This window comes from Mustelus asterias, chromosome 5, assembly GCF_964213995.1.
Source record: "Mustelus asterias chromosome 5, sMusAst1.hap1.1, whole genome shotgun sequence".
NCBI lineage: Eukaryota > Metazoa > Chordata > Chondrichthyes > Carcharhiniformes > Triakidae > Mustelus > Mustelus asterias.
In genome coordinates this window covers 115944583-115962905 of record NC_135805.1, presented here as the reverse complement: position 1 = coordinate 115962905, position 18323 = coordinate 115944583, and the positions used below count along the sequence as shown (strand labels likewise).

Here is an 18323-nt window from a genome sequence, read left to right as displayed (position 1 = left end):
CCACAATGTGGAGGTACTCTAATTGGCAGGACATGATTAGTGGTGTCCTGGCGTATGTGTTCACACCTCAGATAATGAAACAAAAGCCACGTAGCAAAGTTTGCAGATTACACAAAGATAGGCAGTATTGTGAGCAATATAGCTGGAAGCATAAGATTACATAGAGTTTCTGACAGATCAGGCTGATGGACAAAACTATAACAATTGGATTTCAATGCACCCATACGCAAGGTTATCTATTTTGGACCCAAAATATATAAAATACTTTCTAAATTCTGAAGATACAGAAACTGTGGAGGGTCAAAGAGACTTGGGGGAGCCCAAGGATAGATTAAAATGTGGTGGACAGGTACAATAAATGATCACAAGGTTAAACAAATTATATCTGGAAAAATGGAATACAATGCATTAGAAGTCATCTTGTAGCTATGCAAAGATCTGTTTTGACCACACTTGGAGGGTGTGAGCTGTTCTAGCACCACATTGTAGAAAAGATTGGCCTCAAAGGGAATTCAACCTAAATGTACCCAGTTAAAAGACTTGCATTTATATTGTGCTCTTCATGTCCATTGGACATCTCACCGTAGAGCCAATGAAGTACATTTTGATGTGGAATTACTGTTCTAATGTAGAAAAAACAGCAGCTAATTTACGCTCAGCAAACTCCCACAAAAAACAGCAATACAATAATGCCTGAATAATTTGTTTTCTGCAATACTATTGGAGGAATAAATATTGGCCAGTGCACTGGAGATTCAATGACAACACTTACAGTCAATGTGTTCCTAATTCCATCACAATAATGATTATACAACATAAGCACATAATTGTCTGTAAAGTGCTTTGGGATCATCCCAAAGTCATGAAAGGTGCTGCATAAATGCAAGCCTTTTCTTCTTTCAGTCACCCTCTGAAATTGTAACATGTCTAATGCTGGTAGCTTTATATCAAATTGTTACATAGAGTCATAGAGGTTTTCAGCATGGAAACAGGCCCTTTGGCCCAACTTGTCCATGCCACCCTTTTTTTTAAAAAAACCCTAAGCTAATCCCAATTGCCCACATTTGCCCATATCCCTCTATACCCATCGTACCCATGTAACTATCTAAATGCTTTTTAAAAGATAAAATTGTACCCACCTCTACTACTACCTCTGGCAGCTTGTTCCAGACACTCACCACCCTCTGTGTGAAAAAATTGCCCCTCTGGACACTTTTGTATCTCTCCCCTCTCACCTTAAAACTATGCCCTCTCGTTTTAGACTCTCCTACCTTTGGGAAAAGATATTGACTATCTAGCTGATCTATGCCCCTCATTATTTTACAGGCCTCTATAAGATCACCCCTCAGCCTCCTACGCTCCAGAGAAAAAAGTCCCAGTCTATTCAGCCTCTCCTTATAACTCAATCCATCAAGTCCCGGTAGTATCTTAGTAAATCTTTTCTGCACTCTTTCTAGTTTAATAATATCCTTTCTATAATAGGGTGACCAGAATTGCACACAATATTCCAAGTGTGGCCTTACCAATGTCTTGTACAACTTCAACAAGACGCCCAACTCCTGTATTCAATGTTCTGACCAATGAAACCAAGCATGCTGAATGCCTTCTTCACCACTCTGTCCACCTGTGACTCCACTTTCAAGGAGCTATGAACATTTACCCCTAGATCTCTTTGTTCTGTAACTCTCCCCATTAACTGAGTAAGTCCTGCCCTGGTTCAATCTACCAAAATGCATTACCTCGCATTTGTCGAAATTAAACTCCATCTGCCATTCGTCAGCCCACTGGCCCAATTGATCAAGATCCTGCTGCAATTGGAGTTAACCTTCCTCACTGTCCACCATGCCACCAACCTTGGTGTCATCTGCAAACTTACTAACCCCACGCCCCCTATATTCTCATCCAAATCATTAATATAAATGACAAATATAGTGGGCCCAGCACTGATCCCTGAGGCACACCGCTGGTCACAGGCCTCCAGTTTGAAAAACAACTATCTACAACCACCCTCTGGCTTCTGTCAAGAAGCCAATTTTGTATCCATTTAGATACCTCATCCTGGATCCTGTGAGATTTAACTAGCCGAGGCAGCAATGCTGCTTTAACTAGCCGCTGAGGCAGCAATGCTAACCACAGTGCCACCATGCTGCCCTATTTTATCCCACAGAGATAGCCCACAGATGCTCTCAAACACATAAATAGATTATATATTTTATTGCCTTAAAAGGTATAAATCAATGCATCTCCTTCAGAAAGCAGAGTTTGCTGTGAAAAGCCCATCTTTCCGGATTTCCAAAATAAACATGTAAATTTTGCTCTAGTTACTGGCAATGAAATTTATTTAATTGTGACACTTATCAGGAAGTCAAACAATACATGATTCTAAGGTGTACTGTTTCAACTTTAAGACAATAAAACAATAAAGCAAAGTTCTAGGCCAACCCATTATTTTGTTAAACCACAGCAGCCATGGAGAGGTTTTAAATTACAATACTCCAAATTTAAATTAACACATTCTCGGCATCTTAAGTTTTAAAAGTTAAAGTTTATTTATTAGTGTCACAAGCAGGCTTACATTAACACTGAAATGAAGCTACTATGAAAATCCCCTAGTCGCCACAGTTCGGCGCCTGTTCAGGTACACTGAGGGAGAATTTAGCATGGCCAATGCACCTAACCAGCACGTCTTTCGGACTGTGGGAGGAAACCTGAGCACCCGGAGGAAACCCACGCAGACACGGGAAGAATGTGCAGACTCTGCACAGACAGTGACCCAAGCTGGGAATCGAACCTGCGTCTCTGGCGCTGAGGCAGCAATGCTAACCACAGTGCCACCTTGCTGCCCTAATTTATCCCACAGAGATAGCCCACAGATGCTCTCAAACACATAAATAGATTATATATTTTATTGCCTTAAAAGTATAAATCAATGCATCTCCTTCAGAAAGTAGAGTTTGCTGTGAAAAGCCCATCTTGCCGGATTTCCAAAATAAACATGTAAATCTTGCTCTAGATAAGAGAGATTTAAGGTGGGATTCTCCAGTCTCGTCTGTGGCTACCCTGTTACAAGTGAGAATGGAGAATTTGGAGTTATAGCCAAAACTCCATTCACTTCAGCAGCACCCGAGAATCCCAGCCACAACCAAGCCAGAGGTTTTCGGCCTTGGGAGGAATTCTCCCAAGGCCCCGCTGGCGGTGTGTTTGATGGTGGGCGTGAGGGGAAGGGGTGCGGAGAATATGGAGAGAGGCCCATATTCAACCAGCGTGTATTTACAGCGGGATCTTCTGCTAGTGTTAGAAAACCCATCAGAAGCTGGCATGAACCTCATTTGCATCCCATTAATGGGATGCAGATGAAGGCCTGCCCCCTCTCATGCCAGATTCTCCACATGCTGGTGGGAAAACATGTTCAGAACAACATGATGTGCATCTGCTTTCTAAAGGAGATGCATTGACTTATACTTTTTAAGACAATAAAATAATCTATTTATGAATTTGAGTGCCTCTGTGGGATAGAATAGGGCAGCATGGCGGCAGACGCAGGGATTCTTCTGAACAATACCTTCTTCATACTTGACTTGAAATATTAGCCCTGTTTTTCTCTCTTCACTGATGCTGCCTGACCTGCTGAGTATTTCCAGCACTTTGCATCTGTATTGCAGAGTAGCAGTCTGCGCAACAGAAGTATGCATGTTAAGAACTCCCACCCTCATAGCCGTGAGACATGTTGTGATAGATCAAATTTTGCACCGCAAAGTTATAGATAAATAAAAGAAACTCAGATGAAGTGGAGATCACAGAATACACAACAAAATCACATCAGGCCAGGATTTTTCATCAGTGATTTGCAGATGCTGATCCAGAGGAATTCCTGGCATCTTTGTGAAATGTGACATCTTTTACTAAACTCTAGCTGCCTCAATTGTCAGATATGAGGTATCCCCCCATTACTAACAATATGGATTTTCGTTTAAATCAGTAAACTGCAGTTATATGGCAGATGACTCAGCTGCTGCCTATGAAATGGTTTCTTTCCTTTGTCCCCCCTAATGGAGCTGAGAATAATTAAAAATAAATAATAACACTCAAACATACAAAACCAACTGTCATCTTTGAAATCAAGATTGATTTTGTCAAATTTATAAAATAATTGTAGATCTTAAAAATGTTACGAACTTTCAATGAATAGTTTTATGCCATTTTCAATATGAATGCTAATTTATTTTGTAGGGCATCAGTATTGATACTCAAGTATTTTATTTGTAGGATTCATGTGGCAAAAAACTCTACTGCGGGATTAAAATCCTTAAAGTATATCCCTGTATTCTCACAGTGTCATATTCAACTATACATTGTCACAGTGATCATAGAATCATAGAAACCCTACAGTACAGAAAGAGGCCATTCAGCCCATTGAGTCTGCACCAACCACAATCCCACCCACACCCTACCCCCATATCCCTACATATTTAACCGCTAATCCCTCTAACCTACGCATCTCAGGACACTAAGGCCAATTTTCAGCCTAACCCGCACATCTTTGGACTGCGGGAGGAAACCGGAGCACCCGGAGGAAACCCACACAGACACGAGAAGAATGTGCAAACTCCACACAGACAGTGACCCAAGCCGGGAATCGAACCCAGGTCCCTGGAGCTGTGAAGCAGCAGTGCTAACCACTGTGCTACCGTGCCGCCCATACAATGATGTGACTTGTGTGCGAGTGATGTCAAAGTAATTTCATCGGCTGATCAAACATACATTACATTGTTTAAAGCTAACTTTTTAAAAGCAAGAAAATACACCAATTTAAGATGGCTGCCACAAGTCATTTGCTGTCTGGTATTGGAAGTTGATGGGTTTACAATTCAGACATCCCATAACATCCTTCTATGGAATTTCACATCTGCTGATGCCAAGTACTACTTCGTAGGTTTTACGAAAACTGTACTGGACCTCATATTTGCATTTCTATGAGGCTACCTCTCAAGCAGAGACAGAGGACGGGATTTTCCGTCCGCGCTCACCCCAAAACTGGAAAATCCCACCTGATGTCAATGATCTTTGCATGGTCCGCCTCTCGCCCACTATGATTCCCATGGCGGGCAGGACAGGAGAAATCCCCCCCAGAAAGTTTACTTAGACTATAACTACATGGAAAGGTGTTCTTCCTATCTCATTGAGATGAATAATGAAGCTAATGGCTGAGACGTTTATAGGCTATATGTAACCCCCTGCTGACAACTATATGCTCTGACCAGTTGAGTTAAGTAAAGCTGTACCTGTGACATGCTTGATGTTATAAGGGGCTACTATGTAAATGTTCAATTAACAGGATCCTGAGTTCTTAGCGGTTGGTGTTGAGCTGGGCTAAATTTCCTATTTACCAATAAATGTCAGTACAAGCGTGAATGAAAAGGATTTGTGTATGCAGTTGAAATCTAGAGTAATAACCTATTAATAATAGTGCGGTGCCTCCTAAAATGGTAAGTATGTAAACCTTATAATAAGAAAAGGTTCAGGACAACCATGCAAAAGGAATAACAAAAATAAATTTATTTTCTTGCATTGTTGCGTCTCATAAAACAGGTAAAGAGTCCCAAACTAAAGATTTTTCAATTAAACAGTTTCAACCCTGAGAAATGTTCAAATTATTACCAAGCGCTTGGATTTATAAACGTTGGGGCCCATACGTTGGTGCACATATGAAGAAAACACGCCCTCAGCAACATACTGCTGATACCGTTCAGTGTCTGATAGTATAGTCTCCAGTTACTCACGCAACCACGACACACACAGTCCAGAAGGGTCTGCGAGCGGGAAGATGATGCAGCAGGAAAGAGATTGCAGCAAGTTGTCCGTGTAGTGACGCAGGTCCAGTGCGCTGAAGTCTGTCCTCCTCGGCAGTGCTACTTAGCAAGTTAGCTTCAGCTAATCCTCGTTCTCTCCGTCTTCTCAGTGAAAACTACGTCCGGCGTTTATAGCTGACTGTCCCTCACCGGCAGTTTCTAGCAGAAATGTCCACACTTGAGAGTACAAGACGATGCGCTTTACACTTTTTCTCAACAGTAATGAAAATAACAAACAGGACTAAACCTTGCTGCCTTTCACTTCAAACTGGAAAAAACGAGTTACTAAACTGCGACAACCACGAGTTTTAACTGCACAGTAATATTTGTCCCCATACTGTGAAGTATGTTAGTCTACAAATATTATTTGCCTCGACGTTAAAACTGGGTTTTTACCGCATGGAAACAGCTCCTCTTCCCCACGTGTGTCTCCCCACTGCCGCTTCCCGCCGTTTTTCTTTTTCCCTCCCCCTAAGTAATCTGATTGGCTTAAAGTGCAGCTCTCTAGAAAACGGATTGGTTTAGCTTACATCACTCAAACAAACAGTATCTGTTCACGGTATTTGGCCCAGTAAACTGGATATTGAAACTCACAAGAAAACAAAGAACAATGGGAAATGTCTTTTTCATTAAATTTACCCATATTTCAAGAAAACACACTCTTTCCATTTTTCTTTCATTTATCCTTATTTTATCAGGCCCCTACATATAGAACAATAACCACAGTCAGTTCAACTAAGCAAGTACCTTTTGAAATTATTATGGGGAGAGAAGTCGCGTGACTGGAGTAACCATTTCTGAAATGTCTTTTAATACAGCACACAAGCTCTAGTAATCTGGAAAAACCTGCTAATGAAATAGTAACAAGCTCCTTTCTCTCCTTTCCAAAGTTCAGGACTTCATCAGTATTAAAGTTACAAACCTAGAACAATGATAGTGAATCACCATCGAAAGGAACCACAGGTGCAAAAATCATCAACCTATGGAAAAGATGTATTATTCAAAAGAAATTATCTCTGGCAATTGTAGTTCTACATGTGCTTCCATTCCTGGAATGTCAAGATCAACGTGGATAAAAACCTGCCGCAGCCACAGGCTACAGTAAGTGACTCATAACCTTTTAGTATTGAACTTTAACTTGCCTAAGAAAACAACTCCTTACTGTATGTCTGGTAATTCTGCATGCGTGTGTGTGTGTGTGTGTGTGTGTGTGAAGATCAGGCGTGGGTTCATCTTTTTAAATCTTTTTATATATCTTTACCTGGGTAAGTTTTTAACTCAGTAAAAACTAACCCCTTTTGTTTTAAACTCAAGAAAGCTTGCCAGACGAGTTTCTTTACAATCAGCACATAAATAAATAGTAAAGCACAGACATTGAGAGTAAAACCTTCATCCTTATAAATTCACAAAAAGCCTATGATGATCAGACTTGAAGTGAAAAGGGAGTCTTTTTTTCCCTCCTCACATGGTCATGACAACACGAGTTATACATATGCTGCACATTTTTGTCTACTATGTAACAAAATATCAGTGACTCAGGCCAAAAAAACACTTGTGCCGAATAATTCCATGTCAAGGATGAATACTTTGATAATGCTTCTTTATGTGCTGTGAAGGAAGGGATGATTCAGCATTGACAGCAACACCCACATCCCATAAACTAAAAAATAACATGATTTATACGAAGTAGATGGTTTTTCAAAGCATACCATTCTAGTTTTCATAACAGTTATTGATAGCCACTATCATCATCACAATAACATTTTAGTAAACACATCAGCCATTGCTCATAGAAACAGGCCAGAGGAATTTCCAGGCAATTAAAGCCATGTTTTTAGGTTAAAACAATGAATGGTTTTCCATGTTTGGCAACAACAACAGCTTGCATATATACTGAAATAGTGTTTTCTATATAGTAAAATGTTCCAAGGTTCGTCACAGGAACATAACTACGTAAACAAAAACTGACACCAAGCCCAAACGATATTCATGCAAATGACCAAAAGTTTGATAGAAAAAAAAATCAGCTTTTAAGGAATGTGTTAAAAGAGGATCAGTGAAGTGGCAGAGGGGGTTGGACACTGCTGTTCTTATGATCCAAACAGTACCTTTCTCTTCCAACTACTTATTCAAATATGTGATACACACAGGGAGCACCATGGAGAAGCCTGATGCTGTACTTAAGTTTTGAGAATAAATCAAATGCTTTGACATTAATTCACCTTTCACTGAAACTAGATCAAATGTACACTTATATCAAGTTGAGACACAAAGCTTTCCACCAACACTAGATATTACTCAATTTCTCCCCACCAAAGAGACATTTACTGCAAGCTCAAGTGAACCACTTTCACACTACACCGACGCTAACTCTAAAACTGAACGTTCTTATAGCTCTTGGCTGCAAGGTTCAATCACTGACTGATCAGCATTACCTCTGAATAGTTAGCTGCTCACCTGGGGTAAGCTTCCACACAGGAATTAAAGCTAAACATTATACAGAGACAAAGATAAGATGGGGTTGCACCACTCTAAATTCACTCATTGCAACAGTCATTCATAGGTTATAACAGTTTGGAATGCTTAACTGAAGGAAGAGACTTTGAGGAGCTTCCATGAGCCATGCTCAACAAATTTAAGCAAGGGGTGCATTAAAGAATGTTTAAGGAATAATGTAGGCAACATTTAATAGCTTCATAAGATGTTTGGAATGACACATAGTGACCCTTGAAGAATGAATTAAAAGTCCCACCAATTATCCTGCAAACCATACGTTCAAACCTTAACCAAAACCTAGCACCTAAACTGTCTTACTTGAGTTAGTGGCTTGCTGTTAAAAACTACATGTTTTGTGTGGCCCTGTGAGTTAACTCTAATGATGTTTCTAATGATGCAAAGCATTTGTAAATTAATATAGAGAATAGACTTCATCACATTCAATGGTCCAGATTTCACAGTTAGCGACCAAGAGACAGTGTTGTCACTGACCTCAAAGAAAGCTGCCCACAAAGATGAAATCATCTCTGTGGCATGCATTTCCCTTTTCCTGACATCAGGTTGAATCTCCTGTCAAGTCAAGGAGGTCTTCAGGCATCCAGCAGCAGCAATGTCATCAAGGAGTCAATCATGGTGAAGTATTCTCACAGACAGCAAACCAGGAAGTAAAATGCACTGAATGTAAAACTTAATCAAAACTGAATTACCGAGAGCAAAATAAATGATTGGGAAATGCACGTAAAAGTAAAAGCTGAAATATCAACCTTGAGGTACATTTAAAAAATTAATCACAAAGATAAAATTAGCTTCCCAGGACCATAGTGGGTTTTCAGCAATATTTATGAACTTAGTCTGCAGCTACAAACTAAGTTATAACCCATGCAACAAAGTGCAACTTTTTCAAGGGTTTTTACAGCTAGACTAATAGCATAAGAGGGTAAGTTCAGAGACATATAGAATCACTGACATCAACTTCTGAAAAAGTCTGCACATATGTGGGGCTTGATTTTCAAATTTGGATCGGGAACCAGACTCTCACATCACTTCCAGTCCTGGTCTCATACCACATCTGTGTTGGTTCTGTGTGTGAGGAACACAATCCCCAAATACTAATAATGCCTTAATGGGGCTGGAGGCAAGCTGAGCACCCAGCTCTGGGGAGAGCTCAGAAATGCCAGTTGAAGCAAGAGCAGCTGGCATCCAATACAGACCCTGTCACTGCCATGCACAAGAAATTAGGCAGGCATTCAGCCTTATTGCTCAGCGAACCAGCCAAATCACCAGTGTGCCTGACCTCACAGCAAAATCTCCGGCAGCAAAATATTTTCTGATATTAAGAAAAATTTTTTCAGCTGCCTTCCTTGAAGCCAAAAGCTGTGCCCTAACACAGAACTCCCACTTACCTGACGAAGGAGCAGCGCTCTGAAAGCTAGTGGCTTTTGCTACCAAATAAACCTGTTGGACTTTAACCTGGTGTTGTGAGACTTCTTACTGCACTAACACACACACACACCAGCCTGTCCGGCTTTGGCAATTTCCCATTTGAAAAACAGCTTCCCCACCCATTTAGGGTGGCATGATGGCACAGTGGTTAACACTGCTGCCTCACAGTGCCAGGGACCCAGGTTCAATTCTGACCTCGGGTCACTGTCTGTGTGGAGTTTGCACATTCTCCCCGTGTGCGCTCTGGTTTCCTCCGGGTGCTCCGGTTTCCCCCCACTGTCCAATGATGTGCAGATTAGGTTGATTGGCTACGTTAAATTAACCCTGTCAGTGGGATTAACAGGGTAAATAAATGGGGTTACGGGACTAGGGCCTGGTGGGATTGTGGTTGGTGCAGACTCGATGGGCTGAATGGCCTCCTTCTGTACTGTAGGATTCTAATAAGCTCCTTGAATTAAATTAAAGTTAATTAAAGCCATTCAGATTCCTGGCTCTCCCCCTCTTGCCTGGCCTTTGAAAATTACACTGCGCTAAGGTGACTTCAAGATCCAGTGACACCTTCCGGCAGCACTATTTTCAACGCATGGCTGTACCACTGCTCCTTCCTGAAAATTCAGCCCAACAGGAGTCAGTTTCAGAGTGATAAAAGCGTACGTTGACAGTTTTATGGTCATTAGAACCGTTGAATTCGGGCTTATATTTCATGTATTGTGATGAAAATTCATTGTTTTTGCTTCACTGCAGTTGGTGGTGGTCCTTTCAAATCCAGTTGCACAATAGTCACAGTTAATAAAAAATATCAGTAGCCCACATTCTTGAACTGAACTTATTTTGAAATAATCTTGTCAGTTTCGACAATTATTGGTTGAATAGAGGAATAAATAATCAAATCCAAACTTAATACTCTGTGATTAGTTCTGCAGTGGTTCCAGAGGTGTGTCACCATCACCTTCTCATGGGTAATTAAGGACGGGCAATGAATGCTGGCCTAGCCAATGAAGCTCACATCCCTTGAATGAATAGAATAAATAAATCTACTGTGCTCGGGAAGTAATATTCAAAGTCTAGGAAGTCACAGTAGCTTTTTTTTCCAGCAAACTTTTTTTTATTTTTCTAGTAAATCAGATGACAATTAGAAAATCTCACGAGAGGAGGCACTTACTTGCAATAATCTATTCACTGTTGCTCAGTTTGGGTTCTGCCAGGGCCACTTGGCTACAGGTCTAGTTACAGCCTTGGTGCAAACATGGACAAAAGGGCTGAAATCCAGAGGTGAGTGGACAGTCACTGCCCTCGACATCAAGGCAACATCCGATCAAGTGTGGAATAAGGAATCTGGCAAAATTAAGTCAATGGGAATTGGGGTAAAACTCTAACGGGTTGGAGTCATACCTAGCACAAAGGAAGATAGTTGTCGGAAGCCAATCATCACAGTCCCAGGACATCACTGCTGGATTCCCTCAGTTTAGTGTTTTAGGCTCAGCCATCTTCAGCTGCTTTATCAATGACCTTCTTCAAGGTCAGAAGTGGAGATATTCACTGATGTTCGCACAGAGTTCAGCTCCATTTATAGTTATCCAGATAATGAAGCAGTTGGCAACATGCAGCAAGACCTGGACAACTGCGAGGCAGAGGCTGTTGAGTGGCGAGTAATATTCGCACCACACAAGGGTCAGGCAATGAACAACTTCAAGACAGAATCTAACCATCTCCCTTTAATATTCATTAGCTTTACCATTGCTAAAACCCTCACCATCAACATTCTGAGGGTCACTCACCATTGGCCAAACATACAAATATTGTGGTTACTAGACCTAGAGCAATTGGATGTTAGTGCCAAGTGACCCACCTCCCAATTCACCAGTGTGTCCACCATCTGCAAGGCACAAGTCAGGAGTGTGATGGAGACACTCCACTTTTCTGAATGAGTGCAGCCCCAAAAGAAGTTCAACACCCTCCAGGACAAAGTGTTCTTCATAGACACCCAGTCAACCATTTTTAAACATTCACTCCTTCTACCCTCAGTACAGTGCGTGCAATATGTCCCACCTGTAAGATACCCTGCAGCAACTCACCTTCAAAAGCGCCTTTCAAACCTGCAACTTCTACAACTTAGAACGACAAGGGCATGTGGGAATGCTAACACTTACAAATTCCCATCCAGGTCACACACCAACCTGAATTGGCAATAGATCACCATTGCTTCATCATTATTGGGCCTATCTAAAAGCAATGTTAGAGTAACTTCACCACACACCCTCCAATGGTTCAAGGTGGCAGTTCACCACCATCTTTCAATAGCAATTGGGAATTGGCATTAAAGTGCTGGTCTTGCCAATTATTGCACACATTCTGTGCATTAATTAAGAGAAACAACCAGTCAGATTGACATTGTTTAATGTGAGCCTTGGCTAATTGCTTCAGACCCAGAAGGTTCAAGTACTATGCTAGAATCACAAGTACATAACCCAGGCTGACATTCCAATGCTGTACATATGGAGCACTGCACTGTCAGGGGTACCTTCTGAGGCCTGGTCATGCCATTTAAGTGAACATAAAAAAGCTCATGGTACTATTGCAAATAAGAAGGGGCAGTTCACAAGTGTCTTGGCTAATAGTTATGCCTCAGCCAACTGTACTAAAACTGATTATCTGGTCCTTATCACAATGCTGACTCTGGAAGCTTGTTGTGCTCAAATTTGTTACCACACTTTTCAAATGACAACAGTGACTATACTTCAAAAATACATAACATATGAACTCAGAGCAGGAGTAGGCCACTCGACCCTTTAAGCCGGTTCCACTATTCAATAAGATCATGGCTAATCAGACTATAACCTCCCATCTACCCTTGTTAACCTTTCACCCTCTTGATTATCAAGAATCTATCTACTGCTGCCTTGAAAATATTCGAAGACTCTGCTTCCACTGCCTTTAGAAGAAGGGAGTTCCAAAGACTCATAACCCTCTGTGAGAAAAAAATTATCTTCATCTCTGTCTTAAATAAGCAACCCCTTATTATTAAACAGTGATCCCTAGTTCTAGTTCTCTCACAAGAGAAAACATCCAACTTTAATTGACCATAAAGCATTTTGGGATGTCCAAAGATCTTGGAAATCATTCATCTTTCTATTGCTGAAGCGTGCGTATTTAAAAATATATTCAAAGTAATCTGTTTCTTTCTTACAAAGTTGAACACTTCTTATTTGGTCCAATCAAGGAGTTTGATGGCAGTCTGACTATTTGTTTTATGAAGGTACAAACTTAAAACAATTAACAGATAAAGTTCCATTTTCATTCACTGGGCATTTTATCAAAAGTTTACTTGGATCTCAAAGCAAGGACAGGCATCCTTGAATCCATGAAGAGAAGGAAACTAATCAAAGCCAATATAATCAAGAGTATGAAGACTAGTTGTTACAATCCATGCAGAGACCAATATTTTTCAGAAAGAGATTTGAACTTCCATTTGATAGCTGAAAGAATGACCCAACGAGATTTCTCATTTAAAACCTTTTACTGTAACAAATAGCTAAAAGCACTACTGACTATACACTATCTACGTTTTGTAGGCTACTCGTAAACTACTCATCACACTCCCCACGGAATTATAGTCCTTATAGCAAATAGTCAACACTTGCTCACAGCTTCCAATGAATTCCTATATTGCTGCTTCACTGAGTAGTGACTGCCTTCAGAGGCATTCTTCAGTTTTCCAAAAGCTTCTTAAATCCATGATCAGCAATAAACTCTGTTCTGGTGATCCGTCTTCCCAAATTGTAATAATCTTACAAACCTCTTAATTGCAACATAGTGAAGGTTTTTAAAAAAACTTCTGCATTTCAAATGCATTACACATAAAATGTACCTTTATGTACTTAATTGTTTCCCAGTAAGCTACGACCAATCACAAATCTCTCTACCACTATCTATTGAGTTCACTATCATCATCATATCCATTAACTCACAAAAGGACAGGAGTTCCAATGTTATAATAATAATTTCCATCTTTAAAAAAGAGATTTAAAAAAATCTTTAACTGTCCCTTCAGCCATGATGGCAGACAGAGTTGAGGGGAAAGGTACATTTTTTTAAAAAGTAAAGTAGCAGCAGCATAGTGGGGACATATCATTTCTTGACCTGACTGGGCTCACCGTACCAGAAGAGAAGGGGAGCTGTAAGCACTGATGATGACAATGACAATCTATATTGACATGGCACCTTTAACACAGCAAAACACCCTAAGGAATTTCACATGGTGCCTCACCCTTCTGACACTGAACCATATCAGGAGCTATTAGGTCAGATTAACAATAGCTTGGTTCAGAAGCATCCAGGAGCAAAGAGAGATTTAGGAAAATAATTCCAAAATAACTGTCAATGATGGAGTGAATAAAATTAGGAATGCTCAAAAAGCCGAAATTGAAGGAGCGCAGGTACCGCAGAGTGTTGAAGGAGATTAGACATTAAAAGTGGAGGCCATGGTGGGATTTGAAAATGACCTTTTTGTACTGTGCTATTAACATAATAAAATGTTCCAAGGCACTTCTAACAAGTGTTACAGAAGAAAATTAGACACAAGCCGCATAAGGAGACATCAGGCCAGGTGTTCAAAAGCTTGGTCAAAGAGATAGATTTTAAGGGGTATTGTAAAGGAAGAAAGCAAGGTAGCTAGGTTTATGAAAGGAATTCCAGAACTTGGGGCCAGGATAATTGAAGGCAGGGTGCAGCAATTAAAATAGGGATGCTCACGCAGCCAGAATTTGATGAGCGCAGGTACCTCAGAGGGTTGTTGGCTAGAAGAGATTACAGGAATAAAGAGAGAGCATGGAGGGACAAGAGAATTTTAATATCAAAGTACTGCTTGACTGTGAGGTAATGCAGGTCAGCAAGCAAGATGGTAAACGGAACTTGGTGCAAATTAGGATACAGGTGTTTCTTCAGAAGGAACTCTTCAAAATGCAGCTAATGAAAATACAACAAAACTTACTCCAACTTATAAATCAAAGAAAGGGTTTAATAAAGAAACATCATTACTCCAAACTTGGGGCCTCGCCCTGGGCCACTCCAAGTTCCCCTCAATTCTACATAGTACCTTATTTATAGTGAATCAGCTGGTCAGCTGACTATTACATCACTCTGTGATTGGTTCCATGTTTTACTGGGTCAGCTGACCTTACATCTTGTTCCCATTGGTCACATTGCATCCAATCAAAGTTGTCACCGGTTACATTCTAACAGCAGGTAGCAGAGCTTTGGCTAATCTATAGTTTAGAGGATAGAATGTGGGAGACCAGTCAGGAGCTCATTAGAATATTTAAATAGCGGTAACAGAAGCATGAATTAGGGTTTTAGCAGAAAGTGAACTTAGGCAGGGCAAAGACAGGCAATGTTGCAGAGATGGAAATAGGCAGTCTTGATGATGGCATGGATGTGGTGGGAAGCTCAGCTCTGCTTCAAATATGGCACCATGTTTTCAAATGGTCTGGTTTAGCTTTCGACTGTTGTCAGGGAGAAGAATGGAGTCTTAAGGAACAGAGTTTAGAGTGGAGAACAAAGGGAATGACTTCAATCTTCCCAATAATTAATTAGAGGAAATTTCTCAGATAAACGTGATGATGATTTAGCAACAGTAGAAGAATGGAGAGAGGTTGTGGTAAAGTAGAGCTGGATGTCATGAGGGACAGATGAAAACTAACGCTGCATTTTCAGGTGATGTTGCTGATGGGCAGCACAAAGAGAAGGAACAAGAGGGGAGCCTGGCATCGATCCTTCATGGATATCAGAGGTAACAGTGCAGGAGAAGCCAATGGTAAGTGATACTCTGGCTATAATCTGAATGATAAGAATAGAAAGCTCGGCACAATGGAGACATGATGTGGTCAATCATGTCAAAGGCTGCAGAGAGCATGACAATTTTAAAATCAATACATGGCTCGAATGGAGGTCAATGTAGGTCCATGAACATAGGAGATAATGGGTGAATGGGACAAATACTGCCAGTTAGGAATTGGCTAACATAGTTATGAATGATCTCAAATTTACAGACGATGGAAAATGAGAAGACAGCAAGAGCCCAGCATTAATCCCATGATAGGTTATTTGAAGGGACAACTTTTAAGACAAAGCTAGATAGATTTTTGGCTAAGACTAATCAAAGAGTATAGGGGGTAAGCAGGACAATGGCTTTGAAGACACAATCAGATCATCCATGATCCTACAAAATGGGAGAGCATGCTTGAGAGGGGCCAAATGGCCTGCTCCTGTTTTCGTGCATAGGTAACTGCCAACTTGTCCCTACATCAAGCACCTTCTCAGAGGTGGTTCCAGAGCAGTAGCTTGGGAGAAAGCTATCTGTCTACTCTTGTACAGAAAACATAAAATAGCATACAAAATGATTTTAAACAATCATCCAAAACACAAGCTGAAAATTAATTTTTAAAAACTGTATTCTTCATTTTTGACTTCACACATTTCATCAATCACACTTCAATTGAGAGGGCAGATGGAAGAGCTCCTCTGAAGGCATCAGCAGTCCATAACCTCCGATTAGGAGATGTGCCAATGTGACCCAATGCTAAACCATTCAGGTTTCCTTTCCTCTCCTACTAAGGGATTGCTTGGCTTATACTTGGCAACTCATCAGCAGAATGGCATGGTGCCATGCCAAGCACAAGCATTCCACATTCTACAAGAACGCATTCAAGCTCCTAATTCACTGTGGCACATAGGGTTTGAGAGATCAAAGTTGTGGCTCAAGCAAAAGCAATTCTGATAATTATTGTGAATATGGCAGTGTATGACAAAAGGCGCTGATTTCGGTAATTCAGTATCTCAGAGACTACTTTATCATCATATACATCCATTGGAACACAATATTACAAAACAACTTGTATCTACTGTTATTACAGAGGAATTAAGAGTGGTTTCCAATAGAATAATATTATTGGTGTAACCTAACTTGTTTCTTGGTGGATACACTGGTCCAACTTGGTGTAAGGCTAGCAGGTGAATGAAGGAACACGATCCTTAAACATTAGCCCAGAAAGTTCAAACCCAAACGTACCCAGCATTTGAAATTTTAAATCACTTTACAATGGACAGTTAAAATACCAAGAAAACTCATTGTGAAGACAGAAGCTGCAATGGGAGTACTTCCAAATATGGAAGAATTTGTACCTCGACATGACTGTGTCCTACATATATCCAAAATAAAGTTTAGTCCATTATCTCTTATATGTAATGGCCTTGAAAGTATCAGAACGGCTTATTTTACAGGATACTTGCCCTGTACATAATCTGCAGCATAGGCTAAGAAAGCTTTGCTGATTGTTTTGATTTAAAAACACAAGAGAGAGCTCTACGTTGTACATTTAAAAAATAAATCGCAGCAATGATGCCACCTTGAACAACCGAATTAAACGAAACTGCATCGTTTAGCTGAAGGCTATTCACTTGCAGGCCCAGTTTTGCTCTTGCAGTTTGAAATACTCAGGGAGTTTCAGATAGCAGAAACTTCCATTGCATTAAAAAAAAAGCAAATACAGTACAAGAAGCTAGGAAAGTTGCAAAGAAAAACTGTTGGATGCTACCAGTTCTTTTGGTAACTGCTGTAAGCAACACAATGGAAAAGTTCCGTTTTTAAATCGCTCCCATACATTTGGAGGTCCCGGTGTTCACCAGCACTGGAAAGAAGAGTGAATAAAGGAATGATGCAGAATTAAGACTCGTCCTTCCTACTGCACTGACAAGCCGCTTCCCCTGGGTAAATGCCAACTTCTAATGTACCCGAACCATAGCAACGCTTTGACTTTCCAAAGCCGAACAATAGAGACAGTTTGAACACTATTGTGATTTGTCTCTCTTGCAATCCCACCTCAGCAAACTCCGCATTCAAGCCGCCCTTCCTTTCCCACATGGACTCTCATCTACAGAAAGCTCCCCAGAATGTCGACAAAATCTCAGCCGATTTTTTTTAGGGGTGGGTTTGTTTAATTAATTTTCCAGAAAACCTTTATATGCAAGAGAAAGGGGGGAGGGAAACGTCGCTGGGTGCTGCTTTTTTCTTTTTCTTTGCTGCTGATGTTGTTTGCTCTCCTTCAATTTCTGGGCAGACTTACCATCTCTGTCTCAAGTCCAAGTTTGCCACGATTTCAGCCACTCAGTTCCAGCTCCTTCCACTGTCAGTCCCGTAGCTTTTGGCTGCCACTTCTCGGGTAAAGCACTGCTCCCACCTCCTTCAGCGCTCTCTCACTGGCCGCTGCTCCTGCTTCCCGCAACCCCTTACTGGCTCCAGCGCCTGTCATTCATTCAGCCAAGCCACAGGCTGAGTGGGTCTCAGTTGTTGGTTTTGGCTGGATTTGTGGATTTCTCTCTACAGATACAAAAGGCAGGAGAGGAAGAGGAAAATCAGCCAGGCGGCCGCGGTAGTTGTAGTTGAACACACTGGCCAGATGTTACTTCCTCCTGGCTGTAACTGTGCAGGGAGCACAGGGGCAACGCCTTTTGTTACATTCTTCAGTCACTGGCACAGGG

General features: G+C 40.9%; 1 protein-coding gene across 1 annotated transcript in view; it reads right to left on the bottom strand.

The window, feature by feature from the left end:
• arhgef10 (Rho guanine nucleotide exchange factor (GEF) 10) overlaps window positions 1–18002 on the bottom strand; it is a 305202-nt gene extending 287200 nt beyond the window's left edge. The window contains exon 1 of the mRNA XM_078213587.1: window positions 17909–18002. The gene's annotated coding sequence lies outside the window, so the exon portion shown is untranslated. The remainder of the gene's footprint in view (window positions 1–17908) is intronic.
• Window positions 18003–18323: the final 321 nt, after the last annotated feature.